Consider the following 19597-nt stretch of genomic DNA (forward strand, 5'->3'; position numbering starts at 1 on the left):
AGCCGACAATGTTGATCACCCCTCCGGCGTATGTTAGGCTTAAAAAACGCCGCGTTTTGTCGCGGCAAATCGTGGGACAAAACGCTGCAATTTGTCGTGGCAAATCGCGGGAAAATACGCCGCGTTCAGGTGTGAATGCAACCTTAGGATTGTCTTCTTTGGTCATGAACGGCCTGTTGACAAATAAAGAGCAGAGGTGTTGATATAGGGCAATTAAGGGTCAAGTGCCCGTTCAAATGCCACATAAAATAAACAATGAGGCAGTTATTTCACAACCGGTACAATCTCTGAACCGTTATTTAACTATTTTGTGGATCGACAGATCTATTAATATGATCCTTTCCTTGACTCACAATTGCTGTGAAGCCACAGTTCTTACCTAGGGTTACAAATGTCTGGCTCAAAACATCACATAATAATTATATAATATTTATTTTCCTGTCCTTTATCTTAGTCATTGTTTTGTTTTGTAAACCACCAACTTTTCCTTTCAAGTACGGTGGCTTAGTGGTTAACACTTCTGCCTTGCAGCACAAGGATTCTCAGCTGGAATCCCAATCTCCACTTTATCTGCATGGAGCTTGCATGTTCTCCTGTGTGTGGGTTCCCTCCAGGTCTTCTGGTTTCCTTCCACACTCCAAAGACATGCTGGTAGGTTAATTGGCTCCTCTTTACATTGGCCCTAGTATGTGTACAGTATGCATGTGAGATGGGACCTTAAAGGGGTTGTAAAGGTTCATTTTTTATTTTCTAAATAGGTTCCTTAAAGCTAGTGCATTGTTGGTTCACTTACCTTTTCCTTTGATTTCCCTTTTTTCTTTGTCTGAATTTCTCACTTCCTGTTTCTCCTCCGTAAGCTTGCCCCCATCATCCGAGCTGTTCTGGCTGGGGGTTAGTCAGCCAGAACAGCTGACTGAGGAGGAACAGGAAGTTACAAATTCAGACAAAGAAACAAGGGAAATCAAAAGGAAAAGATAAGTGAACCAACAATGCACTAGCTTAAAGGAACCTATTTAGAAAAAAAAAAATGAACCTTTACAACCCCTTTAAACTCGTTGAGGGCAAGGATTAAAGCGAATGCACATTGTGTAAAGTCCTGTGTAAATTGTCAGTGCTTTACAAGTACCTGTAACAAATACAAATTAATTCAATAAATTGTGTAGAATTAGGTAGATGGGCATCGGAATACCTAGTTAGTGATCTAGCATGTATTTGCATCATCTGAAATCCAGAAACCTCCAGCCAGCATTATCATGCTTGTATCATAACATAGACATGCCTATAGAAGTGTCATGGCCTAAATGCATGTATTCTCTTTCTAGTTTCAAGTTCAGTCTTCCTGTTACATTGTTAGCCCCTGATCACTGTTAATTGTCTTTCACTTTCCTCTATTACCGTGCAAGCACCACTGCATGGGTGCTCATGAACTGTTATATACTCAATTTGTCTCTGACATAAAATAGAGTTAGCATATGCTTTGTGAAGGCCATATCTGGGTACATGTGGGTTATTGAGGCTCAGCGTTCCTTATCATTCCCTGAACAGATCTTTTTGGTAACAGTCACAGAGAGGCTCCTTGCTCTGTGTTTTTTTTTTTTTTTCCTTCACTGACAGAATGGACTCATGCACAGAGGATAATGTAAAAAGCTTGATGTTCTGTGGTCTTCCCATGCATTTAAAGTATATCTTAAGTGCAAACATATGTTGTAGATTTTTTTTTTTTTCTGATTTGGATAGAGTGGGAAGGGATTAGAACACCGGTCAGATTTGTGTTGCTGTCTGCACTATTTTGCAGCCTAGGTAAGACCAGCTACTTGCACTCCCCAGCCCCCCCATCCGCAGTATAGGAGATGAAATCTAATCCCCTGAATGAACACAAGGCTGTAACAGTCTTACCAGTCCATCTGCACCATCCAGGGTAAGAAACAAAGAGTAGTACCACCAGTGCCTTCACAAGTCCAAATGACCTACCAAACCACCCTATATACTCCCCACTGAAGAGAATGCACTGCCCACACCAGTATCCCATCCGGTGCGCTGTGCTTTCCCGGTCCAAGACCCACAGCAGAACCAATGACCGACTGAAAGAGGGCAGGGTGGCGGTATACCGACCTCCAGACTTTGGAGCCAACAGGGAGTGTGGGAAAACCTGTCTGCATGACCCCAAAGATCCAGGCATCCAAACAAAATAAAAAATACAACAACAGGGACTCCTGTAGGTCAAGGTCAAACAGTACGAACCAGCCTAGCTCGCCTAGTGTTAGCACTGGCCCTGGCTGTCTGTGTCCCTGTTGGGGGATTAACCCTCCTCATTTGTTCAGGTGACCAACATCACCAAGGGTAATGGTGAGAGAAAAAAAAAGTTAACATACTTGTGTAGCGCTACCCCCTCAGGAGCCGCTGGTTAGATTGGGACGGCGTGTTATGTTACCTCTGTGATGTGTCTAGGGATGATGATAACAATGACAGAATGTCCAAACAGCAGCGTGTCGTTTTCTGTGCTTTTATTTCTTGCCCAACACGGCAAACCGTTAACTTAAGGTAGATAGAGAAAGGTTGGTAAAAGGAGAATTTTCAGATTCAGGCCTATGGATAACGGAAGCAGTCCTGCCTCCAATGGGACTTTAACTCACGTCGCCACTCCAGCCGGAGTAGGTATAGTGTACCTGGACAGGCCTCTCACACCGACCTGGCAGCCAGGGTATCACTCGGAACCTCTGAGAAGGAACAAGTATCTGCCACCGACTTGGCTCTAATAGGATTAGAATTAGGAGTGGAACCTCTGCCACAGGCCCTCTACTCAGGAACGTAGACAATAGAGCGCATCCTCTCGCTTGAATATAATTTGCCTGAATCTCCCTCAGGTAGACTTCTTAATTTTGGGGTCACTGAAATGCAGCATACTTCTCAGTGTCCGGCAACCCAGATCCCCGATGGATCGTCTACACCCTGTTGGATCACCTGCCTCCGGGCTCACCTCAGACCGACTCCCCACTGAACAGCATAACTCACTTGGGATCTTCCTCATGAAGGGTGGGGACCCAGTTAGTCACTGGGGCCCCGCTGCAGCTTTAGTTGTCCAAGCCATGAGGGCCCGGAGTCAGGAACTCCGCGTAGCATGTGCGCCCCGGCCTGGTAGGCCATCTCACCGGCCCTGTGATGTGCGCACACCCTAAAGGTGGGTGCCGCACCTGGAACCAGGAACAAGCGAAGAACTCTACAAAATGACGTCTGCCCTAGAAGTACCCTCCCCCAGCATGCCCCGCGAGGGAAAAACTCCTCTGATTGGCTGCTGGCAAGAAGGCGCAACCGCCTGGACTCCTCTGGGGCCACCTGTCACCCAGAGATGGAAAAGTATCTCTGGAACACAGAATGAAACCACAGGACAGCCCAGCCTGGCAAAAACCCAATTTACACAAATCAACATGGATGAGAGCAAAGTGACTCTCTCACCCCCCCTCTAAATTTAACATAGCACCTGTACAGAAAGTATACAGGCGCTACACTTGCTTGCTTTGAACTAATAGGAACAGCATCACCTCAGACATCAGTTGTCCCAAGACATCATAAAATGTAAACCTTAATTTCTGTCAGGTTTTTATTGCCCTCTGTTTCCCTGCTGGGGAAATTTACCTTTACTTGACAGTGTGCTATAAGAACAGGAATACAGTTGGTTTGCGCCAGAACTCTGAAATATTGCAAAAGTTCAGACTCGCATCGCAAACCCTATTAAAGTCTATGGGACCAGAACTCGAAAAATAAAAAAAGCCCATTTTAAAGGCTTATATGCAAGTTATTGGCCATAAAAGGTGTATGGGGGCCCAGGTACTGCAGTGTTTTTTTTTTTTTTTTTTAAGGAGCAGTGATTTTAATGATGCTTAAAATGTAAAATTCCTTTAACCATTTCCCGCAAACCGCCGTAGCTATACATCAATAGGAGGAAGTGGATTACCAGGGTATAGCCTGCACCGTGGTACAGTTTTTCAGAGCGGGCGGGCGGCTATCTGGTGATAATGGCCGATCTGGCTCGGCTGCCTATTACTGTCATAAGGGATGTTTACATTTCTTGTGACAGCAATAAAAGTGATCTCTCTTTTTTTTTTTTTTTAAAGGGACAGTGTTAAAAAATAAATTTAAAGCGTGCTCGTGCAGCAAAGAAAACACATACGTAAGTCGCGACCGCGACTATAAATGGTGTTAAAATCACACATGTGAGGTATCACAGCGATCTTCAGAGTAAGAGCAATAATTCTAGCACCTCCTCTGTATCTTTAACCTGGTAACCGTTACAATTTTTTAAAGCATTGCCTATGGAGATTTTTAAGTACCATCGTTAGTCGCCATTCCATGAGTGTACGCAATTTTAAGCCGTAACATGTTTGGTAGCTATTTACTCGGCGTATACAAAAAAACTTATATATATATATAGTCCCCGACTTACGATCGCCCGAGTTACGAACTTCTCCTACTTACAAACCAGGCGCTGCGGGGACCCTCTGCCATTTTCCGCGGACCGTCTGCTCTTCTGCACATGCGCGGCCAGACAGAGCCTCGGGAGCCTCACATGCGCAGAACGGCATTCGACGGAACATCAGAAAACATTGAAAATGTCCGTAATTGCCGGTCTGCAAATGCGCGGCCGACTTACGAACATTTCCAAACTACAAACAGGAGGAAAGTCCCTAACATTTCGTAACCTCAGCTCTGCAGTGATTACAGAGCTGGAATTCGCACCTCACAAGTGTGAATCCAGCCTAAGTGGTTAAATATAGTACTTGGGGGTCCCCTTAGTCTGCCTGTAATGTGGGGCATCTGTACAGTGTATAGAACATGCTGCAGCAGAACAGACATACTGTATATAAAGAATAAAAATACATTTAAATAGATTTTCGCTGCAAGCAATGGGCGTGGTTTAAACTAAATATTGGGCGTGGCTTAAAGGGGGCACCCAGCAGAGTCCCTCCTTGCATGAGGTGTCCCCCAGCAGAGTCCCTCCTTGCATGAGGTGTCCCCCAGCAGAGTCCCTCCTTGCATGAGGTGTCCCCCAGCAGAGTCCCTCCTTGCATGAGGTGTCCCCCAGCAGAGTCCCTCCTTGCATGAGGTGTCCCCCAGCAGAGTCCCTCCTTGCATGAGGTGTCCCCCAGCAGAGTCCCTCCTTGCATGAGGTGTCCCCTTGTATTCAATGGAGAGGGGAGGGGCATCTGATCCATGCAGCTAATCAACTTCTGTGTACAAGCGAATTGTCTACTTGTACACTGAAGAGAGAAGCCAATTCGCTGCACGGATCAGAGGCCCCTCCCCTCTCCACTGAACACATGGGGAAAGGCCTGCTAGTTGGAAAGAGATCTTGTGGCGGGGGCTGCAGTGGCCATATTTTCGTAGCCAGAAGCTACGGCCAGGGCCAAAAACAGTCCAGATTTTCATCGGAACGCACTCTGATCGGGATCAGGGTCCAGTAGCTGTGGACACGGAGGCAGAATAAGCTGCTCTGGCAGCTGCGGTGAACTGTGCACTAGTCTCAGCTTGGGTGACAGAGCATGAGGAGGATGAGAATTGTTTAGTTAGCCAGTCCATCACCTCCTCTGCATGCTGTGGCTGGATAGCATGGGCAACACCACCAAACAGAGTTGTATATAAAATGCACTTTTTATCTTTCAAAAAGTGTTTCCCAGTGTTAAACATTTCATTCAAAATCTAAATTGCTGCATTTATAAATATTAAAAGCCAATATAAAAGAATAGTAGTGGTAAAAAAAAAAGTCCTTGTGGATTTAATTAACCTTTTCTTGGTTAATTCTCCTTTTAAGGGGGTGTGTCAGGGGGCATGTCCTATGCCTACATACGTTTGTTAGTAGGTGTCCCTCATTCCTATCTCAAAATGTTGGGAGGTATGCTGCACTACAGTGACACTACAGTATACTCACACTCTATACTCGAATTATATTGACACACTAGACTAACACTACACTAAACTGACACACTACACTAACACTAGTCACAATAACACATTAACTCCCTAATAGCAGACTCCACTTCTACACCACACCTTCCTGTGGGAAGAAACCTTTTATAGTGTTGCACTGTGCAGCGCGCACTGCATTGCGGGGTGCTCGGTAAGAAAACATCCCGCTGAGCGCCCCACAAATCTGGGTGTTCGCCAAACGGGCAAACAGGCGATGTTCGGTCCAAACTTTTGCTCCGCTCAAACTGTTCGCACAACTCAAGGCAGGAAGTGACACCAGGCATGATCCTAGGCAGGGTGCTTTGCACCCAGGCGCCTACAGAGGTGGGGGTGCCAAAGTGCCAGAGTTCTCCCCTCCCTCCTCCTCTCCTTGTTTGTGTCCGTCCAGAACTAGTGTTCTGAGCATAGGTGTGTGTCTGTCCAGAACTGATGTGTGAGCATAGGGCAGCCCATCCAGCCTGGCAGTGCTCGGGGGAGGGGCCGCTCCTCTTCCTGACAAAGGTTCTAGTTTTCAGTGGCTGCTGATGTGTAGGAATAAATTCCTCACACAGAGTCTTGGATCCCGCACTGTCTCCACCATCTCTAGTTGGAATGCCTCCCCCTCCCATCTCTATCTCGGGCTGCACAGAGAGAGAACCAAGGTGAGTCACAGTGTTCAGTGTGCTGTGTGCTGGGGGATGGCATCCCCAGCATCCCTTTACACGTGCTCTGGGTTGCCCCTGCTCTAGATGTTTTATGGCATGATAGATTGCATAGAATACAAAGCCCCTGCCCAATTTTTGCGCCTCAGTAGTCCATCTACAGATGTGATGTATAATGAGATGTACCAAGAGCCCTTTCACACTGACAGTGCTGGGGCGTCGGCAGTAAAGCTAGTTTTATCGGCGCTTTACTGTCATTTTAGAGGTACATTTAACCCCCACTAGCGGACAAATAAAGGGTTCAAAGGTGCCATTGTTGAAGCGCTTTGCAGGCACCGCTCCTAAAGTTCCCTTAAAGAAGCTACTTGCAGGAATTTTTTGGACGTCCTGCAAGCGCACCGCTCCAGTGTGAGAGCTATGACTAATCACTAGTTTCAGTGCGAAACGCGTCAGCAGTCAGGTTTTATTTTGCTGTGACTTGTAGTGCTGTCCTTGTTTTTTAATAAAAATTAAATTAAATTTGTTCAGAGTGCGGCTGTCCAGAGACAATCTTTGTTCCTCCAGTGTGAAAGCACTCGGGCTCTCACACTGGGATTGCAGAGGAGACTTTTTTCAGGCGCTATTTTTAATGCTAAAGAGCCTGAAAAATTCCAGCGTGAAAGGGGTCCAATAGACCATCTCCTGTACTATGTCTGCAGTCTCTGATCATCTCCTGTACTATGTCTGCAGTCTCTGATCATCTCCTGTACTATGTCTGCAGTCTCTGATCATCTCCTGTACCATGTCTGCAGTCTCTGACCGTCTCCTGTATTATGTCTGCAGTCTCTGACCATCTCCTGTATTATGTCTGTAGTCTATCATGTCTGTAGTATGGCACCCTGCTCAGTGCCCATCTGCAGCCATTAAATTGCCCAACAATGCAGCCTGTGCAGTGCTGGTGAAAAGCTGTTTCTGACACCCCTCCTATAAATATTCCCATATTATCCTATGCTAACTATAGGAAGGGCGAGTGTGCTGTGGATTTCTGTATATCAGCCTCTGCAAACACCCTGATATGGTTCTTCTACCTTCCATCCCATAACTTATGAAAGAAGTCGAGAGAAACTTAAAAAATCTCTTCCCTGTCTCTCTTTCACCCTATTACCAAAACTGAAAGGCGCCTCCAATACAATGGGAGCAGGAAAGAGAATTGAAGAATATGCTTGGATTTATAAATAGTCGGACAGCTGGTGCTGTCTGTAGCCTGTGACAATGCTATTGTCTTTTTATAAGCACTTACCACTGTGTTAGAACTACATAAATGAGCATCTAGTAATTTTGGTATCATTTGCATAGTATTTGTCTGCTCTGTCCATGGAATAGTAAATTAAAGGGGAGTTCCAGCCAATTTGTATGTTTATTAAAAGTCAGCAGCTACAAAAAGTGTAGCTGCTGGCTTTTAATAAACAGACACTTACCTGCTCCAGCGACGCGCCGGCCGGGGCTCCGCTCCTCTCCCCCCCTCCCCGGCCGGCGTCTTCATTCTCAGTGTGGGCACCCGGCCGTGACAGCTTTCGGCTTCACGGCCGGGCACCCACTGCGCATGCGCGAGCGGCGCGGCCCGGCGCTGTGCCGTGTAATTGGCCAGGAGATCGCCTAGGACCTGTGACGTGTCCTAGGCGATCGCCTACAGTAGCCCCTTCCTGTAGGCGATTAAGCTTAGTCGCCTACAGGAAGGAGGAAGTGGGACAGGAAGTCCCACTCTTCCTGAAGCCCCCACTCCCCCCCCCAAAAAAAATTACATGCCAAATGTGGCATGTAAGGGGGAGAGGAGTGGGTTAAGAGGAAGTTCCAAATTTGGGTGGAACTCCTCTTTAATAGCAATGATGGTCATATGGTGCACGGTTTCTTGGAAACACTGTCCTCCCATCATTGCAGCCTCGCCAGTGTTGGATTATCCATGTTGTCTCCGAGGGAAGAGGAGTTGCGAGCGCCGCTGAATTACACAGAGGAGCCACAATTTCCTGTGTACCCGGCGCTCCGTCACTCACAGCCACGCCTCCTGGCCCTGGTCATATGATAGACAGAACAGTGGCCCAATGCGGGGCCAGGAGGCATGGCTGTGCGTGATGGAGCACCGGGTACACAGGAGATCAGGGCTCTATGTAATTCAGCGGTGCTCGCTCCTATTCCTTCGCACACAAGATTTTCCCCTGATTTTAAGGGGAAGAATGTGTGTGTTATACGCCAATAAATACGGTATTTACAGACACTACCAAGGTTTTGGCCTCCTGTCATGGTGCATGGTTGTTGGATTTCCCGCAGCTTGACAATGATGATTGGGACGATGTATGGAGAGCCTTGTACTAGATTGGTGTCGGCACGTTCCTCCATAGGATATACTACACTCCTCCTAAACTAGCGAGGATTTTCCCTGCACATTTTTTGGCATTGCCTGCAGGTCCGGCAGTTCTAGGTGGAGGTGGTGGACTGTGTTGGGTCGGTCACGATGATCACTATAAGACAGTCAATAGAGATCTATCTGTTAGGCCTGGTAGATACGTTAGCAACCATGCATGCACTTCCTCTTCCGTACCTGTGTACGGGCTGGGGACCTCTGCAGTGCTGATCTGCTTCTATTGCTATGGGAAACAGACCTGGTCACAGGGAGAGTGCCAACAACTCCTCCTGCTAGAAGTCATCCCATCCGTCACATGTACATGCACATGCTTAACAGGCTACTAGAGAGACAGTTGTTGCCTTTGGTAACCACTTGTATCTTCACACTGTAGTAACTCTCATAACAGTATCGTCATACCCCAATGTGCTTAATGACCTGAGCTATAGGCTGTATTATCCGGTTACTTGCATTACACCCCCTTGAGTAACTTCAGACCAGGCAAAGGCAACGTTTCAAAAGCTTTACTGAAGAATAAATTAACATGACAGTTCAACATAAAGTGCAGTCTTTCCCTAGTCCCTAAATTAGGCTTGTGACTCCCCCTGCATACCTGCACAGAATTGAGTCCATTCTTGGCAGAGTCCATAGTGGTTGCAACCAGGATTGGCAATTTTAGCAGCATCTTCACAACGTAGAAGGGCCCTAAGGGCAGAAGTGCATTACTTGTCATCCCGGCATGTTCACCAGGCCAATGGGACAGAGTCCGGCAGGCAGGGGCGTTGCTAGGTGGCAAAAAGACCAGGGGCTTTAGCCCGAAGCCGGAAAAGGGGTGGGTGGCATTGCGGCCTACCTGACACACATACCCTGACCTGTGTGTGTGTGTCAGTACACACACACAGACATGTAAGTCAGTGTGTATGTATGTCGGTTACACATTCCATGAGATCAGCATGTAAGGAAGCTATTAGGGACACTAGCATGACCTACATACAGTAAAATTACCTACATACAGTAAAATAACCTACATACACAGACATGACCTACGTGTGACCTACATGCAGTAACATGACCTACATGCAGTAACGTGACCTTCCTGCACAGACATGACCTACATGCAGTAACGTGACCTACATGCAGTAACGTGACCTACCTGCACAGACATGACCTACCTGCACAATCACTGACCCCCATATTAGGGCTAGTTAGCAGGCACTTATAAAGCTTAGAGTCCACACCTTTTGCATGCAGGTCTGCTGAACATAGATTCAAACTATTGGGTGGTTATCGAATCATGCCCTTGGGAGCTTGTTGTATACAGAAAATACTTTGCTTTCATGGAGGATTAGCAATGCATGTCTTGCAGCATTAGGAAAACATGACACAGGAGCATCCAAGTACATAGAGAGAGGATAGACAAGCACTTCCTCTGGTTACCTTTCCATAGAATACACATTATAACACTGCAGTGCCACATACTGGTATAGATAGGTATAATGCATATATATATATATATATATATATATATATATATATATATATATATATATATTTTGGACTTGATGGTGCAATCTTGTTTAATCTAAGGCAAGTCCAATAATGAGGGGGAGTAGGGACAGCCGTTTCGGGGTTTTTTTTTTTTTTTTTTTCAGCTTGCCCGATGAAGAAAAAAAAACTACCAATCTATGGCCAGCTTAGGAAAGGTCAGCAGCAGCCTCTTTATTTTAAAGGATCAAGTAAATTGACTATAAAGGTGGTGAACATGAGACATGACCTTCTATACTGTTTGAATGTATGCAGCATTGACCTCTAGAGATGTCTTGAAGGTTATATTATACTGAAATGTTCACCAGCTCCAAAATAATAATGTTCACATAAACACAGTCATGTCTTTTTGACTTTTTCTTTACATGACCATCCAGAATTTTAAGTTGTATGTCCTGGGCCAAGTTTTGTTTCTGGTGATAAACTTTGGCAACTGTGCACATTTGCCTTCTGTTGCAATGCTATGCAAGCATGCCTCTTAAAGCTGTAAACTGTTACAAGTTTTCCATTTGAACAAAAATTTATATTTTTCTTATATACAATGGAACCTCGGTTTAAGAGTAACTTGGTTTGAGGGTGTTTTGATTTGCGAGCAACTTTTTTTTTTTAATTCTGACTCGGTTTGCGAGTCTTGACTCGCAAGACGAGCAGAATTCAAGCTAAATAGGCCTGCAGTACCTCATTTGGCCTGAGGTTCAGGGGCGCAGAAGCCAAGCAGAGCCGAAAATAGGCCTGCAGTACCTCATTTGGCCTGAGGTACAGGGGTGCAGGAGCCGAGAAAAGCCGAACATTGGTCTGCAGTACCTCATTTGGCCTGAGGTACGGGGGTGCAGGAAACGAGCTGAAGTTTCCTTGGGCCTTTTCGCCCGTTTTCGGGGCTCTCTAGTGCCCCCCACCTCTGGCCGCATTCGGTATTACATCCCATTGAAGTCAATGCGGAACAAATTAATTTAGTTTCTATTGACTTCTATGGGAAAACTCGCTTTGATATGCGAGTACTTTGGATTACGAGCATACTCCTGGAACGGATTATGCTCGTAATCCTAGATTCAACTGTATAAAGGTTGATGGGCTAAGTGGGAAGCTCATCCCTAGATTACAGAAGATTTTGATAGAACGGTTTGATCAGACTTTACCGGTACCAGTGAAGGACATTTACAACATAATTATAGACATTGGCCCAGATTCACAAAGCACTTACGCCAACGTATAACAAGATACGCCGACGTAAGTGCAAATGTGCGCCGTTGTATCTGTGCGCCGGACCCACAAACTAGGATGCGCCTAAAAACAGGTTTCATCCCGCCGACGTAACTTGCCGGCGTAGGGTGGGCGCGCATTTAGGCTGGACGCAAGGTGGCGCTCCCATTGATTAGCCATTCAAATATGCAAATGAGTGAAATACAGCGATTCACAAACATATGTGCGCCCGACACAGTGCGCGTAAGTTGTACGTCTGGCGTAAAGTTATTGCCCATAAAGGAGGTGTAACCCAGCAGCAGACATGCAAATTTCTGCACCAGGGAACACAAGCCGGCGTATTTTACGTTGGACGTGTCTGGCTGGGCGTAGGTTACGTTCACGCCGTACGCAGTGATCCGGCGTAGTTTAGGCAGTTGTTCCGACGTGGTTGTGAGCATGCGCAGGGGGATGCGTCCACGTCTCGGTGCATGCGCAGTTCGTGATACGTATCTGTCTGGCGTTCGGCCCATCGTTTGCATGGGGTCACGCCTCATTTGCATGGCTCGCGCCCACTTCCACCTACGCCTTCGAAACCCAGCGCAGCGTTGGGAGCACTGGCTTGGTGAATTCCATGCTTGCCTCTCTGCGCTGCGTTGGCGTAGCGTACATTGTTTGCGCTACGGCGGCGTAATGTGCGCCCGCTCTCTGTGAATCTGGGCCATTATCTTTTATTGCAAAAATTATTTAAAAAAATCTTTACACGTTTACAAATAAAACCAAAGGGATTAATCGGCTCGGATCAATATATTTTTCTTAATTTGGTCTTCAACAGCAGCTATTACTTTTAGGGGAACTTAACCTTTAAGGAATATTTTATTTGTATTTGTTGCCTAGTGGACTGGATCAGCTCCTGGCTACTAATGTCTTGTCTCCTCCATAGTAGAAGATTCTTTTCCTGCCCATCTAGAACTTTTGGGTATTGCAGTCCACCGTGTGCATGCACCAGCTTCCCCTGTTGCAGGTAGCATAATATAAACAAGAGTTTTATCATAATGGCCACAGGTGTACAGATCCAGAAAATTTAGAGCAGATATATTATCTTGGAGAGATATGAGAAATAGTTACTCAAAGAGGAACTGCAGTCTGCTCACGTAATTTGTAATAAAAACATCTTTGGCAATCTGAAGCTTCCCTCCAACCACTTTGCATATTATTTTATATACACTGTGATTCTGTACTTGCCAAATATCCTGCAGAAATCTCCCTCCACTGAGTCTGGCTGCCATTTTAACTGTGGGAAGCTAAACCTGCCGCCTGTTCCCTTCCTGGATTTACACAGACATATAGGGGCACACCTCCAGCTCTGCAGCTTTCATTGGCCCTCTTTATTACTCATACCCTCTCCCTTCCTGGCAAACTCTCATGAGAGTGAGGAAGAGAGCTGTGCATGATGTCGTAAGCCTAGGCTTTTTACCAGACAAGAAACCGGAAGTGGGCTGTATAAGGTATTTACTGGCAGAAAAATGTTTTACTATCCAAAGTTAAAACAACAAGGGCAGACGATTTAAAAGATGGAAAGTTGAAAAAATTACTGAAGGTCCGCTTTTAATTTCAAGTGATTTCAAGTAATATTTTATTTTTATTTTATTTTGTTACATACAATACAGGTTATACCAAGTCACACAGTGTGGATAACAACCGGCCATGAAAGTGCCAGCACATATAACCTAAAACTATCGACATAAAAGTCATCACATATACTTGTGACACATCCCCCCCCCCCCCCCAAAACTTTGCCCAGACAGGTACATAAACATGCCGATCTCCATCCGGAGGCTATCTATCATGACGCAGGTGTACAGTCCCGCTGCTCCCCATGTCTTGTTACCGGATACTGCAGTGAAGTGATTACGCTCCCCACCCCCATAGAGAAATGGTTTAGTTAAGTGGAGAATTTTCCGTCCCCCAGATGTTCAGTATAGAAACTCTGCAATTTCTCACTAGTCCTCCAGTTCATTTCAAGTGATATTTAAACACTGGTGCTGGTGCCATGATCACTGCCCCAGGTGTCCTGTTTTTTTCTCTTGCATTATTCTATGGAGTCCCCATTACAGAGAGTTGTGTCACCCTACACTGTGTGGATCAATAGAAACACACAGCCTGTAGCCTAGGGTGGCCGGGCACTCCCCTGACCTTCCCTCCTCCAAGCTAAAAACTGACTGGAGATGTCACTGTCTACTGTTAACTTTTTCTTGTGTAGGCTGGAAGTTCAGAGAAGCAGCACTGACCCAGCAGCATTGATAATCCATTGTACTAAATAGTTTACTAAGGAATGGTTATTTCATTGTGCTCAGTGTGTTAAAATACAAACTGCTGAAGGTTTAACACTAACTGTTCAGCATCCACCTAAAAGTGAGATATCGGTTAAACAGTAAAGTGTAAACTGTGAACCCAAAGACTATGATCCAATTCACTACGTCTTGGTATACAAACTGGAGGATAGTGCAGGATTTCCCTTAGGAAATTTGAAAAATGCTGGTTGTTCATCTAGTAAGAAATTATTATTTTTGTATTACTTTTGAAGGTAAAGGAGTTATACAGTGGAACCTTGGATTTCGAGCATATTCCGTTCCAAGAGAATGCTTGTAATCCAAAGCACTCGCATATCAAAGCGAGTCTTCCCATAGAAGTCAATGTAATCAAAGATAATTTGTTCTACATTGACTTCTATTGCATGCAATACCGCATGTGGCCAGAGGTGGGGGGGGGGGGGTCGCACCAGAGAGACTCGTAATTACTCAGAGACCGTTCGGTTGCAGTTGGAAACCCTCAGAAAGGCTCGGAAACAGTTCAGAGAGTCACCGGCACCCCTTCACCTCAGGCCAAATACGGTACTGCACATTTCAGAGGCTTGAATCCTGCTTGTTTTGCGAGACAACGCTTTTTTTTTTTTAAAACCTTGTATTGCCACTTGCAATATGAGGTTCCACTGTATATTAATATAGCAATGCTTTAACCTGTTAATGTATGCTGGTGTTATACAACTTCCCAATGCATCATAGATTTTTTTCAAATTTTGCAACCTCTGTTGGATACTATCCATCTGACAAGTTGAAATAGTTCTCTAAACGCAGAAGTTATCACACCAGCCAGCATGTGAAATACTATATGCTGGTGCTTGGCATGAAGCTTCCGGTGATAAACACCCATACATATGCTGCCGTTTTTGCTTTAATGGCACTTTGCATGTGTTTTTTTTTAGACTCACTGTTGTGCTTGGTGAATTCCGAACAGGTCAGTCACATTTTTTTTTTTTTTAAATTTCCAGTAAAATGTTAATATATGTTTTAATGCACATTATTGGAACATACATCTCTAAATTAGAATTACTTGGATGTTCAATACGCACAACAAATTAAGACTGGACGGACCGCTTTGAAGATCAGCTAGACAGGTTCTGGGATTGCTGTGCACGCACACAGCCAAACACGCATGCAGGCCCACAATGCAAGAGTACTGTAGCATTTTATTTCTGCCCTTGTTCATACTGTATGCTTTAGTAAATCAGGCCTGGTATGGTGTGTTGAGCCATTCCTGTTCTTCTTATACAACAGGCACTAAAACACATCAAATTGCCAGTCTGTCAGCTGTCTGGAAGACAATTTAATATTCATGCCACTTTTAGGACCCACTGTAATAGTCCATAAATATTTCAGTCCTTAATTAAACATGGTTAAAAAGTAAGGACATAAAGTGGTATGAAACCAGGGACAAAATCTGACTTGTTTAATGCTTAAAGTGCACCCCTTCAGTCATATTTATAAAATTATTCACACTATTAGCTAATACAATGGTACCTAGAGGTGCCATTTATATTAAAAGATCTTCATCTTCATACAAGCAAGAGACAGGAAATAACTGGTGTTTTACTGTTGAATGCATATGAAAAACATGAACAAGGGTTTAGTGGTGTTAAAGTGGTAGTAAACGCTGTAAATAAAATAAGAAAATTCCCCCGCAAGTCAACAACACTAAGGCCGCGTACAGACGAGCATACATGTACGATGAAACCGGTCCGCCGGACCGTTTTCACCGTACATGTCTGCCCGGGGATTTCTGTATGGTGGCTGTACTCTCCATCATACAGAAATCCGCGCGTAAACAATACGCGGGGCGTGTCCGCGCCGTCACCGCGACGTGGGTGGCCCTGCCAGTTCAATGCTTCCACACATGCGTCGAAGTAATTCGACGCATGTGAGGGATTTCGGGCGCTCGGACATGTACGGTGGTAGGTCTGTACAGACGACCGAACATGTCCGAGCGGTAAGGAATTTCAGCGGGCGGTTTTAAAACAAGTCCAGAAATATTTGCCCGCTGGAAAAAGGCCCGCGGGGAAATGTATGCTGGAATCCTGTCCGCTCGGGCCTACACACGACCGAACATGTCTGCTGAAACTGGTCCGCGGACCAGTTTCAGCAGACATGTTCGGTCGTGTGTACGGCCCATCATGAGAGTATACACCGCATACTAGCACATTATGAAAGACTTACCTTAAAACGAAGCCCTCCAACAGCTCGTTGTCACCACTGACAGAAGCATTCCCGGGTGGCAGAATACAGTGGTTACTACTAATGGCTACAGCCACTGGCAGTAACTGTTTGTAGAAAAATCTGACAGGCTGATTGTACCCAAATTGATCAATCGATCAACTTGGGTACAATCAGCCTGCCCATACATGGTTAAAATCTCGGCCGGTTCCTTCTGAACCGGCCGAGATTCGAACTGTCTGTGCCCGGCTTTACACTAAGTTCCGCCCACCCATTGAAGCGTTTGGCCCTAAGTCACTGCTTTAAATAAGTTCACTAACTCAAATACCTAATGTATGTAATCCCTTAAGGTGCCTCTTTGGACATATTGATGATGGTTCTCCTCCCAAATATTCCAAGCTCTTTCTGCACTTAGTTCTGTTCTATGCCAAGAAGTCCATAGTAATTCACTGGAAGATCCCCCTACTGTGTCTTTTTGTCTCAACCTTAATCAGGCACTCCCACTATACAAATTGACATATGAGGCCAAGGGTTGCCCTAAGAAATTTTTGTTTGCAATAGATTTTTATTTAAAAGTTTAACAAATTTCTTAGGATACAAATAGTATATCAGTACTGAAAGATCCATGCACTCTCAAAAGGTGACCAAGTGTCTGATCCATATAACTGTAATGTAAAAACAATTATAACGGTAAATACAGTTGAATTAGGCTACTGCCCACTTGGGGCTGAACGGAATAATTATAACTTCTCGGTAACGTTAGATCAAGCTGTAGCGCCTTTAGCATAGTTCAAGATCGGGGCCTTTATCACCAAAGTTGATCTGGTACTTAGAGTTATTTTATGTAGCTTCCACATTGGCATAAAAAAATAAGAGGCTCCAGGACTATCCACTTGCAAAAAGAAGATGCCCCAATAAATGTAATAAGATCTGGGGTTCATGAGTGTGGGGAGGAGGCCTTTGTCCTCATCTCATTAACATGGGGACAAAGTGCTTTACTAGGGGGGTCCCCCCCAGAGAAAAGTATCCCACATGTTAAGGGCACATGGCCTGGTAAGGTTTGGGAAGGCCACACATTGCCCCCCCCCCCTTTCCTGGCCTGCAAGGCTTTACGCTAGGATAAGGGTCTGGTATGGATTTTGGGGTGGGGTCTCACACCATTTTTTTTTTTTTTTTTTTTTAAATGATGGCTCCTTTTTTTACATTCTGCTGTCAGCTGGGGATCCCTGGCTGACAGTGAGTGCCGGTTCACACTACCGCGATTTGGGATCCGACTTGTGTCGCCCCAATGAGAGCCGTCTTAATGCACACTACTGAAGTCGCTCCGACTTCAGAAAAGGTTCCTGTACTACTTCAAGGCGACTTCTAGGCAACTTGCACCCATAGATTTCAATGGAAGTTGCCTCCAAAATCGGATCACCATCTTAACTGAAGCAACTTTACAGGAAGAGAAAATAGTTTACTCAGGCAAACCCCTCCCTCCCACAGAGCTGATTATTCTGTGATTGGCCATAGCCAAAGTCGCCTGTCCTGGAGGCAACTTTAAGTCGCGCTGAAGTTGCCTTGCAAAGTCGCGCTGTAAGTCAGGTTGCCCCTGTGTGAACTGGCTCTTAGGATGAGTCACTGATTGTTAGGATGCCGACTCCTAACAATCAACACGGAATGCAGTTTAAAAGATTCAAAGCATATTAAATACAGAGCCCTTTGAGCCTACATCCCAGAAATGTGGTAGTGCTGTCTGACACAATTTATAAAATGAATATCTCCAGATAAGAATAGAGATTTTTTTCTACCTAATCTGATTTTCTCTTTTGGGTTTGATCCCATGGCATGGGGATTTTACTTGTACTAATATGAAAAATAAATCAGAGCTGAAGGACCTTGCTAATTCATTGTATAGTTCAGTGCAAATATTGGGACACTTCTGATGGAGCTGACTTTTACCACACCAGCAGGTGACATTCTACCACAAGTGGACTAATTCATTTTGTGGGGCAGTGCATTTGAAATAAATACTAATACTACTGATACTATGTATTCTAACTACAGTTGGTATAAATAACCTTTCATACAGGTTACAAATCTACAGTATATGTTAATAGATCACTTGCACTTCCATATGTAGCATTTCATACAATTTTTTCAACAAAACCGTCCACGGGAACTTTTTAAACTAGTCGCTAAGGCCATGAACCCCTCCTGCTTGGAGCCCCCTGCAAGTGAGACACAGGAATTCTGTAATAAACTATCTGACTTTTCTATCGACAAAATCGAAAAGATTCGGGCATCAGTTCAACAGAAAAAAAACACCAACCCCACCCAGATACAGCAAGAAGAAGCAATCAACACAAATAATGTACGATCGACGAATTTCGAGCTGGTCCCAATTACCATCGACACCACAAATAACATCATCAGAAGCCTCCGAGACACCACAATGACATCATTCCTACAAAACTTCTAAAAGAATGCACGGACATCTTGGCACCCATCATAACGCACATCATAAACCAATCATTCAGGGAAGGGATTGTTCCGAACAACCTCAAGCAAGGCATAATAAAACCCCTCTTAAAGAAACCCAACCTCGACCCGAAAGACCCAAACCAGCGCAGACCGATAACAAGCCTCAACACGATCTCCAAGATCATGGAGAAAGCAGTAGTACAACAGCTTCAGCCCCACCTGGACGAGCACAAACTCCTAGATCCTCTACAATCAGGTTTTCGCCCAGGCCACGGCACAGAAACGGCTCTTCTTAAGATATGGGATGACGCCCTCGAAGCAGCTGATGACGGAGAATCCTGTCTCCTAGTGCTGCTGGACCTCAGTGCAGCCTTCGACATGGTAGACCACAATATACTGATCGCACGACTCAAAGAAGTAACAGGAGTCTCTGACGCGGCCCTACCGTGGTTCGCATCTTTCCTTGAAAAGCGCACTCAGACCGTGAAACTTGGAGGGTTTACATCAGAATCACGGACCACTACATGCGGAGTCCCGCAAGGATCGCCCCTTTCACCTGTACTCTTCAACATCTACATCCGCCCGCTCCTCAAAATCATCAGCAAACAGGACCTGCGCTACCACTCCTATGCGGACGACACGCAGCTTTACCTTCGAATCACCAACAAAAAAGACCAATTTCATGAACTTGGAAAGTGCCTTACGCTGATTGACAATTGGATGACAGAAAACTCCCTCAAACTTAACGGATCCAAAACAGAACTACTCACCCTTCACGCAAATAGGAAATCCATTTCTAGGACCACCGGGACACCACCCACCATCCTCGGACAAACCATCGCACCAAGCAATAAAGCCAAAAGTCTCGGAGTCACCTT

At 45.2% G+C, this 19597-nt stretch overlaps 1 protein-coding gene across 1 annotated transcript in view; it reads left to right on the top strand.

The window, feature by feature from the left end:
* GLS2 (glutaminase 2) overlaps positions 1-19597 on the top strand; it is a 129198-nt gene that overhangs the window by 347 nt on the left and 109254 nt on the right. The window lies entirely within an intron of this gene.

The sequence above is a fragment of the Rana temporaria genome, chromosome 2, assembly GCF_905171775.1.
Source record: "Rana temporaria chromosome 2, aRanTem1.1, whole genome shotgun sequence".
NCBI classification, from domain to species: domain Eukaryota; kingdom Metazoa; phylum Chordata; class Amphibia; order Anura; family Ranidae; genus Rana; species Rana temporaria.